Genomic DNA, 11101 nt, shown 5'->3' with positions numbered 1-11101 from the left:
AGGGTTTAGGGCTGTTGTACATAGGGTCGCTATGAGTCGCAAACGACTCGATGGCACATAACAACAACAACAACAACAACATGAGTTGCAAGTGCCTCGACAGCAAATAACAACGTTTCCTTGCTCTGTTCACACAACAGCCTCTTAGTTGAGGTATGGATTTCACATGGGCACAATCAAGTGTTTTGAGATTCTCATTTTTTCAGTGTAAACCATCTTTTGTGATCCAGTCAAGTAAGTGTGTGTGTGTGTGTGTGTGTGTGTGTGTGTGTGTGTGTAGGAGTTTATAGTCAATATAGCACAAATAGACATTCTTCTAATATTCTTTGCTTTCAGTCGACATCTGTGACATTAGCAATGATATCCCAAGTGCCACATCCTCTTCTAAATTCACCTTGAACTTCTGGCTCTTCTGTGTATGTATTGTTCCAGACATTTTTAAATGATCTTCAGCAGATTTTGCTTGCATGTGGTATTAATGTTATTGTTCAATAATTTCCACATTTTGCTGGATGACCTTTCTTGGGAATAGGAACAAATATGGATCTCTTCCTGTGAAGAGCCAGGCAGCAGTCTCGTGATTATATCCAGGGCTGAATCTGTCATTTGCAACATGTCAGTTTGTATCCTCTCAATTGCTGAATCCTCATTTTTTGCCAGTTTGTTCATCCAGCTTGAACTTCTTCCTTCCTTTCCATTGTCTCTTAATTATATGGTATTTCTTGAATTATTTCTGTGTCAACCAGGTATTTTTGGGTACAGTCATTCTGTGTATTCCCTCCATCTTCTTTTGATATAAATTGTATCAAATAATTATACTTCTTTTTATAGAGGAAATGTTGGTAAATTACTAAAAAATAGTTATTTGTTTGAGTTAGAGCCTCTGATTGAAAATGAGAAAAGTTAATTAGGGGGGATTTCCAGAAATTACTATTGTGCATTTACAAAACTAAGTATTTATGAACTTGAAGTTCAATGTGCTGTTGGTGGAGGGCATAAATGTTCTATAGGAGAGATAATTTGAGTCCATGTGTGACTGTGGCAATACAGGTGTCTGAGTCCACCAGCAAGCACTGCATGTTGCACGTCACAATTTCATGTCAGGAAAAACAGTAGGATGTGTTAATTACTCCAATCTGTGAAGAGGATTCTAGCCACATCTGGGTTACAGAAAGAACAGGTAAGGAAAGAAAAGACTAAGGAAAATAAAAAGACACTGGAGTTCATTAAAAGATAAACTTGTTGGTAGGATGGTGGGGGTAGGGCTGTGTATGCCTCTTCCTGTGGCCCCTCTATGACCAGGACAAATCCTCCATGATTTCAAACTCTGTGATGTTTGACTGGGACTACATCTATACCCAGTGTGCTTCCCTTCAGGCTCAGCTGCCTTAGACAGCCATGGGATTCAGAGTGATGGAGGGTGTTTTCTTTTGTCTTAACTTTTGTTCCATTTTCGTAAATCATGACCCAACTGCCACTTTGCTGTGTGTGTTGGGGATGACTATTTTGTTCAACCTACTGTGGGAGCTCTATGTATTTTTTAATGCAGCAGAACAACCAAGGCATCCCAAAGGCAGGGAACCCTGAGCAGAGCCCCCAGCACAGATCCTCTACTTTGCAATATCACCTGATTTTTCCTAAATCAAGTATGTTGGCACAGAACTTTCCAATGCTAAGTTTGATGCGGTGACTGACATATTTTCCTTATGGGGAGATTGTGAGCAGGGATAGATAAGGATCTAGTGGGATGTGACAGAGAGGTCCTCAATAAAATTAAACATGACCCATTGATCTGAGATTAGAGAAAGTCCTAGCAAATGATGACCAGTCATGTCCCCCTGTCAAGTATTACTTAATCAAGTCTTCCTTGATGTAGTGTTGAATGGGTAGAGCAGGACTGAGGCTCTATCCTAGGACCACCTCACCACACTGGTTGACTGGTTTGGGTGAAGAAGCAATTCTGGGAGAAGTCTCAGGGTCATGGACAGTTAAATGTGGTTGGCTGATTACTGAAAGGCTCTAAGGTTGAAATATAAAGACTGAACTCAAATCTATTTGGTAAGAAGGCCTGGCAGCCTAAGCCCGAACAAATCAGACACTGGAAACACAGTGGAGCATGGTTCCACCCTGACACATGTGAGACCCCATGAACCAGATAGGACTCAAAAGCAACTGGATTTTGTAAGAAACTCCAGGGCCTTAGCACAGCTGCTTGTGACATAGGTAGGTGAGTCACAGTCAAAGACTAAATGCAGGCCCTGGGTAGAAGGGAGCACTCCGGGTGTGTGGGGAAGCCATAGATGTGTGGGTATGGGAAGGGAATGTAGACTTCAGGGAGCCTCACACTTCTCCAGTCAGCAGAAGCCTCTATTCTTTCACGGGTCTTGGCAGTAGTTTTCTACGTCTTATCTCTGCAGACACCTCGGCCTGTATCTTGATGCCTCTCACTGTCCTGAAAAGTTATGTCCAGATACCAACTGTGATGTATGTAACACAAAAGCTGCTGAGCTCAGCTTGCTGCAGTTTGAAGAACCCATGGAAGATCCTGCCACAGTGTCTGAGGCCAAGTCATCCTTCCCCCTGGGCCCCTCAACAGGGCCTCTGGAAGCCCGAAGGCCAGCACCTCTGCCTGAGCCCTCTGGATTGTTCTCCCCCAGGCTCCCATCCTGCCTGAAGTCACACTCAATTGATAGGCTGTCACCTTCAACCTCATCACTGTCAAGTGAGTCTCAGCCACCAACACCTGTTCCTTTCTTGGATTCCACATTCCCAATACACCACGTTCCACCTCAACACCCTGTCTCCTCCCCGCATCATACTCAAGAGAGGGGATCCTGCTCTACAGCCATACCCCTCCTCGTCTGTGAACACCATCTTTGCTCTTCAGTCCACTGTGTCTGAAGATTTGGAAGCCTCACCACAGTTTTCCTACACAGTGAAACATCCTGATTCATTGACTTCTGTTTATTAAACAGCTCCAAGCCCAGCTGCTTCATCAAGCCCAGATGGCACTCGAGCCCAGGGGACTTTCCAACAGAAGGAAATCAAATTCAAGATACCTAACAGTCTACAGAAGAATTCTCACCCTAAGACATTTGGGGACTATGTGCAGACACAACTTTTCCAGCTCTTCTGGGGGCCCCCCCTCTCTGCACAGTGAGTCCCTGGTATCTACTGTCCTCATCTCAGCGACCTTTGGCCTTGGTCTATTTTAATCACAATACAAACGGCCTCCCTGTAAATTCAAGAGAAAGAATTTCAATTACTTTCTCATCCTATAACTTTGCCCATCCCTGAAACATAGTCTCAACCTTTACCTCAACACCAGCTTCAAATCTCACCACCTTCTCCACTCCTGATTAAGCCTTCTGGAGAGTCTGTCCCTAGACCCCACAGTGAGGCACATTCTCCTACTCAAGAAGATATTAACCATCTTGAGTGGCACATATTACAAAAACAACTGGAAGGCTTGTGGGGCATACCTGTGGCTGTCCAAGGATCTCAGAAGGCCTTCTGTCCACCAGCTCCCAACTTTATCAAGCACCACCGACCCTACAAGGCCCAAACACCTGTATCTATCAGACCAGGGCATTTTCCACTCAGAGAAGATGTAGGTAAATCATTGGAAAGACATCTTAAAAAGAGGCTCATTCAACAGCATTGGGGGCTGCCCAGAAGGATCCATGAATCTCTCATACTGATGAAGCCTCCAAGAGAATCTCCCGAGCCAGCAAATTCAAAAAGTACATATGGCCTCAGCTGGATCCCAAGGTATAAACAGACAAGCAGTACTCATGACAGACTCAGCAAAAAAAGAGGTTTCTATGAGAGAAGCCTAGAAACTGCCCGCCTCATGAAGGAGGTAAAGAAGGCTTCACCACAGATCTCACAGACTGCTCCTGCTGAGCATCCTGCAGGAAACCCAGATGGTAACCACGTAAGACTTGGAGCATGGAGAAACTCAGGCGAGGTAGAATCCAGCCCACAATCTACTACAGGAAGATCTCCTGAACATCCTGCAGTATCTAACACTGCAAGACAGGTTATTGATAAGTTAAAGGCTAACTTGGAGGCAAGTAAGATTAATTAGGTTCAAGGCCCCTCCTCTGGTGGGTGTAGTGAGTCAACTGACTTGAATCCTGACTCCCAGGCAGATCACCAGCTCTTAGCCCAGGCTGTCCCCACCAAGTGTGTCCAAGGACTCTTCCAAGGTGGCACCCAGTCCCTATGCAGTACAGAGCCCTCAACCAGGAGAACTATGGAGGTTTGTCCTTCCAGCCCATGTCTCCGAAAACAAAGGGAAGGCCTTATGGAAAATTTTTATAATGAAAAACAAAGAGAAAACAAAATTTGGAAAAAGGCAACTGCCTGCCAGCCTTTCAGCAAGGCAGTCTAGTCAGAAGTAAAGTGAATTATACTGTGAACAGTGATGAGATTTTGCAGCATTAACAGGATGGGAGGGATACCACTTGCATCCCAGAGACCAAGGAGGAAGTGAAGGTCCAGGCAGAGTATGTTCAGGGTTTTTCTAACTCCAGGGTTCCCCTCTCTAAAAAGAATGCCAAGGCATTCAGCCATGAACCTGCCAGAGACAGACACCCCCCCACCCCCAAAGTGTGAGAAGACATCCCACCTTGAGGCAAGACCACCAGGTGGCACCAGGTGCCTGGGCCACTATCCTTAGCAATCCAACAATCTCATTGGCCCTCATGGGGGAAATGTTTCTCCAGTAGATGCCAGGAGGGAAATTCCCCTTTGTAAAAAAGAATTTTCCTCCATGAAAAAGAATTCACTTTGTCCTAAACATACCAACCCTCGCCAATAAACAGTTTTTCTGTGAGTGGCATTTCCTGTGTGTATACTGATGGGGATTGGGTATCCCAGCGTTTAGCTCCTACTGATTGCCTCTTCGGTTTCTAGGTAACTTGTCCCCTATAGCTCTTGTGAGGAACAGAAATCACTGTCCCCCAAGATCCCCTTTACTGCCTGATGAACTTTCAGAAAGGTCTTGGTACTGACTGTAGCCTTAATACAAAAGCATAGCAGCCCATACCTTTCTTGAGCCATACGTTCCCAAACCAGACCTTCAGCCTAATTACTCTTCCTGGCTTTCAATATAGCCTTTAACTCATCAATAATCTGTCTCTTAATGTTTCTTTCTGAAACATTCTTTAGAGTGGAGTGGGTGATGGAATAGGAACATAAACTATTTTTTTTTAAATGCTTCAATAATTATTTGGAGCTGGCTGTCATTAAAAGAGTATACAGGTAGGTGGACTTTGAGAGAAAGTGCTGAGTAGGTACACTGGTGTACACTGGGCAAGTTGGGGTAGGTTTCAGGAACAGAGGAAATGCTGCTTAAGGCCCAATCATGTGGGGCATGCTAATGTTCAGAAAGCCTTCTTGTATTTGATGTCGAGGTTTTTCTCACTGGAAAGATACCTTGTTGAAATTATTCTCTTTCAAGTGTATCTTTTATGTGGATTAGATTATACTGCCTGTCACTGAAATGCAACTTCACACTTTGCCTCAAGTCCCAACTCCAGGATAACCTTTAATCCCAACTCCAAATCCCACCACTCTCTTTAGGACAGAAGGATCACCCACCTATCAAAAAGAAGTCTGTGTCTAGGTAGCTGTGCACCTCACAGCAGTAAATACCGAACACAAAATGAAGGAAAGACTGAGGGGGGAATGGGGTAAAGATCTTTTTGTACAACCAGTCTCCCTGTGTCATGACCATCATCTCCACCTACACTTCACTTATGATGATCAGGGCACTATAGAAGTCACTGAGACAGCTTTGCAGACATGTCCATGGGACTGTCTTAACAATACTGCAGGGATGCACACAGACATGACAACATCTGCATTTAGGGAGGGTGATCTTGGAAACAATGTGGACCATCTTTAAGAATGAGGATGTAGACAATTCTGTTCACTCATGAAGGTGGAAATGTCCTTTCCAATCTCTTCCAGGTCACCTGAATCTCATACATTTGCTTGGCAGCTCATATCAACTTTCATGGAATGCTCTTACCATGCACATGCATACATATTTAAAAAGGATTGTAAATTAAAAGAAACTGCACTTGCACATGGACTGAGACTCAAGAATGAGGTGACATCTTAAGAAACCAGGGAAAGATAAGTGAATAACGAATGTTAAAAACAAAATAGATACCCTTATTAATACCTTCTTTCTCTGACAGAATTTTTCCTCCTTGTTCAGAGTCTGTCTTTGGTGATAGTTCAGTTGGTGTTATTAGGATTGTAGAAAAGACAAAGAATCTTTGGGAGGCCCTGGGGGAGTAGATATCAGGTTGGAGTCTGGACCTAAAGGGGGAAAGCCGTTGGACATCACAACATCCATGTGGTAAGACTGGCCAAGACCTGCACTCTGACATCTACACCTTATAGTTCTTTATCCCCAATCTAGCTCAGTGTGTCACATCGTAGGACCTATCACCAGGCATACTTTTGCTTCCTGGAAAAACACAGACATATTTCTGTTTCTAGCTGATGCCTTCCATTTGTTAAATATTAACGTGGGAGGCCTAGTGTCAAGAAGCTGTGCTGCAATTTTGAAAACGTGATTCAATCCATCTAGTGCTCTGTGGAAGAAGGGCGGGCAGTGTCCTCTCGTGCAATTAACTGCCTCTGAAAACCCGCTGCAGGGTCAACTATGGGTCTGTTCCAGTTTGATGGTACACAAGAAATCATTGATACTTCTATTTTCTTTTTTGTCTATTGGTCCATCTTTCATTTTCCTTTTACTCTGAGCTCTGATGGCCTATTGCGTAAGGAGATGTACTGCCAACCCAATGGCAGGCAGTTCAAAGCCACCAGATGCTCCATGGAAGAATGATGGACAATTTCCTCTTGTGAGATTTATAGCCTCTGAAAATTTGTTCCAAGGCCAGCTAGATTGAGTCAGTTAAGTGGCTCCATAGTACATAACAACAACATATGCATACTTCATCATGTAATCAATACTCAGAAAGTTTCTCTCCAAATGTGCTCTTTTAAACCTTCATGTCTGGCAAAATCTCCTCTCTCTGGATTAACCAAATTAACCCTCTGACACATGCCTGATAATCACTAGATAAAATAAGATATATTGATAAAACAATGAATTTATGGTCAGATTCCACATATAATTTTTAAGTGCTCATTTTATGTTTGACACTCTAAGTGGCCATGACTCATCAGTAACCGAAGCACAGCTCACTGTTCCTGGAGTACTGATACTGTTTCAAACTCAGGTTAGTGCTCAGCGGATTTCCTAGAACCATAGTAAAGAGAAAAGATTCCTAAATTTTCATGAGAAAAAAAACCCCACCAAAACCAAAATGCAAACAAACAAATCCTTTAAAAAGTACTGTATGCTATCCCTTTCCCTCATTCCTGTATTAGGCTCTCATAGCTCTCCACCCTCAAATTAAATTGCCAGAGATTTTCATTACGGAGATGGCTAAAATCTAGTGCAGCCTTGGTCAGGAAGTCTTATTCCTCTCTCCCTTTCCTCATAAGACACTCAGTGGTCTTTTGTTCCCTTTGTTTATAAAGCTTTGTTTCAGGACTGTTCAGACATGCATAAAAAAAGACAGAACACTGCACTAAAACATATGAGGAAAAGAAATGCTTAAAATGAGTATGCTGTAGTTGTTATGTTACATATATATATAAAATAAATATATGATTAGGCATTATATGTATGACGATAATCTTAAAGAAGAGGTACATTGCAAAGTTAGAGTGGGGGAAGAAGTAGTTAGGGAGAGGGCAGAAAGTATGCAACAATGAATGAATAAAATAAAATAAAAAAGAACAAAATAATCCTCTACGTGCCTACCGCTGATCCCTCGTGGTGATCATTTACCATGTATGAGGAACCTCAGCTTTTTTCTTTCATCATAATGCATGTCCTTTTAAGTACCTTGCCAATCATGTCTTTGAAGCGATGCTATGTGCCCTTGGTCAAGCTCCTAAGCCCTGGTGAGCAATCCATTCTTTTGGGATTTATCACAAGCAGAAGGCTTTTCCTCAAGTTTATATCACTTGTTACTGAAAGTGCTAAGCAGTCTAGGATTGGGCTATCAGTAACACTGGATTTCTTTCAATGCTGAGGAATTATGTGCTACTCAATTATAGAGTTCAATATTGGTAGCCTAGTGGCAAAAAGCTGTGCTGCAATCCCAAAGGCATGTTGTTCGATTCCACCAGGGGCTCTGTAGAAGGAGGAAAGAAGGAGGACAGGCAATCTCCTCGTATGCAATTAACTACCTCTGAAAACCCACCAGAGGGTCAGCTATGGGCAGATTCCATTCTATAGTACACAACAACAATGATACCCTAAGTATAATATGCCAACCTCACAGTAGCAGAAAAGTTATACACGTTTAACAACTTGAGATGACCAAATAAATATACTCAAACATTTAAGATAAAATATTTTTTTCATCTTCAGACATTTAAAATGAGTTGAGTTAAACACACAGATCAAACACAAACAGCTGTTATCTCTATTTCCAAGAAAAATGTCATTTAAAGTGTAAAGGGTGGAAAGGGAGGGAAATCATGAAGTTGCAGAGTTCGGAGCAGAGGGAGGGCCTGACAAAATTTGGATAGATCCTGTGGGGACCTGAAATAATGAGGTGGTAGTGAGCACAGATCCATGGTGGTTAATTTTATAAAACACGGAATTATCATATGAAACATAATGTGAATAAAGGAATGCATGAAATATAATTTACATGAATTCTTTTTTATGCAAACCAATATAAAGTTGGTGTTTTTAAAGTAAAAAAAAAATATATATATAAAGAGCCCTAAAAATACCAACAATATGGTGTTCCTGACATTTATGAATATGTCTTGCATGTGATTGTTGCTGTTAGGTGCCATCGAGTCAAATACAACTCAACGACCTTTGAACAAAAGATCTGAGCCCTGTTCTATCCTGTGCCATCCTCACACTTCTTGACACACAAATGCTCATTGTAACAGTGGCCATGTTAATCAACCTGGTTGAGGGTCTTCCTCTCCTTCGCTGACCCTCAACTCTTCCCAGTATCACGCTCCTCTCCAAGGAAAAGCCCCTCTTAGCAACGTGCCCAAAGTATGTGAGGCGAAGCCTCATCATACTTGCTTCCAAAGAGCACTCTTTTGGCTGTCCATGGGATGCTCACTGCTCTTCTACAAAACCACAGCTCAAAGGCATCAATCCTTCTTCTGTCATCCTTCTTCACTGTCTAGCTCTCAAATGCACAGCAAATGATCAGAAAGAGTAGGGCCTGAATTAGATGCACCTTAGTCCTCAAACTGACATCATTACCCCTCAATAATTTGGAGATTTTTCCCAGTGCAAAGTGTATCCTTATTACCTGACTGCTGTTACTAAGGATGTTAATTGTTGATCCAAGCAAAATTAAGTTCTTGACAGTTTCAATCTCTTCTCCATCCATCATGACGTTGCCTAATGATTCAGTGGTAAGATCTTTGTTTTCTTAGTATTGAGATGCAATCCATAATGAAGGTTACATTCTTTGATTGTCTGCAACAAGTGCATCAAGTCTTCCTCACTTTCAGCAAGCAAGGTTGTGTTATCTGCAAAATGCAATGATAGTCATATGACAGTGAGTAAAATTACCTGCATTTCCACTAAAAAAAATACAAGTCAAACAAAATAAGTATAGATTATATGAAAAGATGCTTGACATCATTTGCCATAATAAACACACAAACAAACAAACAAATCCACAAAGGTTACAGTAAAGCTACTAACATAGTTAGAAAGCAATGCTGGGGGTGAAACAGTTATTGACATGCTAACAAAAATGTTGGTCACTGAAATAATCTTTGTAGCTCTACACAAGGAAGACCTGATGATCTGCCCCATAAAGATTCTGTTGTTGTTAAGTGCTCTCGAGTTGAGTATGAAATCATAGCAACCCTATAAGCAACAGATCTGTCTTATCTGGGCCATACTCTTATCACTGAGAAACTTGAAGCCATTACTCAGCCAGTGTTTCTGCCCACCAGTCTCTCTCTCTCTTGCTGTCATTCCACCTATCTAAACACGATGTCCTTTTCTAAGGAATAGCCCCTCCTGCTCAAAGTACGCAGGACAAAGCTTTGCCATCCTTGCCTCTAAAGAGCACTCTGGGTGCACTTTATCCGAGACGTAGCCTTTTCTTTTTATGGCACTCCCTGGCATATTCAATTCTCTCCATCTACATTACAATTAAAAATTACTGACAATATCAGTGGTGAGGTCTTTTGTGTTCTCAATATTGATATGTAATCCATATTGAAGACTTTAGTTTTCTATCTTCTTTACTAAGTATTTTAATTCATCTCCATTTTCTACAAGCAAGGTGTTTCATCTTTATAATACAGGCTACTGAAGAGATTTCCATCAATCTTGACATAATATTCTTTTGCTCAGTGTACAGATTAAATAGGTATGGACAAAGGATAAAACTTTGATGGATGACTGTCCTAACTTTAAATCATGCACTGTTACATTTTTCTGTATAATCAACTAGTTTTTGGTCTCTATATTCAGATTAGCACAGTTACGTATTCCGGGATTCCTATTCTTTTAAATATTTCCCTCAATATATCCTCACAGACAAATATAAAAAACAAAGTAAACAATTATCTGGTATTGTCTACTTTCAACCAAGATTTATTTGACATAAGCAAATCCTATGCCCTCTTCTGAACCCAGAAAAGCCAAAGCACAAGGAAGAATTCAAGATGCTAAAGAGTTGAATAAAAGATTTCAAAAGGCAACACGTGATGACAAAGTAAAATATTACAATGAAACGTGCAAGGAGTTGGGGTCAGAAAATCAAACGGGCCAAACTCGCTCAGCATTTCTTAAGCTCAAGGAACTGAAGAACAAATTAAAACCTCAAGTTGCTATAAACAAGGACGCTTTAGGCAGAATATTAAGTGATCCAGGAAGTATTAAAAGAAGATAGAAAGAACATACTGAGTCACTGTATCAAAAGGAATTGGCAGATACAGAAGAATTTCATGAAACCACATATAAAAAACAGCCTATTAACAAAAAGGGCAACCTAGGTAGAAC

Source organism: Elephantulus edwardii, unplaced genomic scaffold (assembly GCF_000299155.1).
Source record: "Elephantulus edwardii isolate Elephantulus edwardi_28Jun2011 unplaced genomic scaffold, EleEdw1.0 scaffold00491, whole genome shotgun sequence".
Classification (NCBI taxonomy): Eukaryota; Metazoa; Chordata; class Mammalia; order Macroscelidea; family Macroscelididae; genus Elephantulus; species Elephantulus edwardii.
This window is presented reverse-complemented; position numbering follows the sequence as displayed.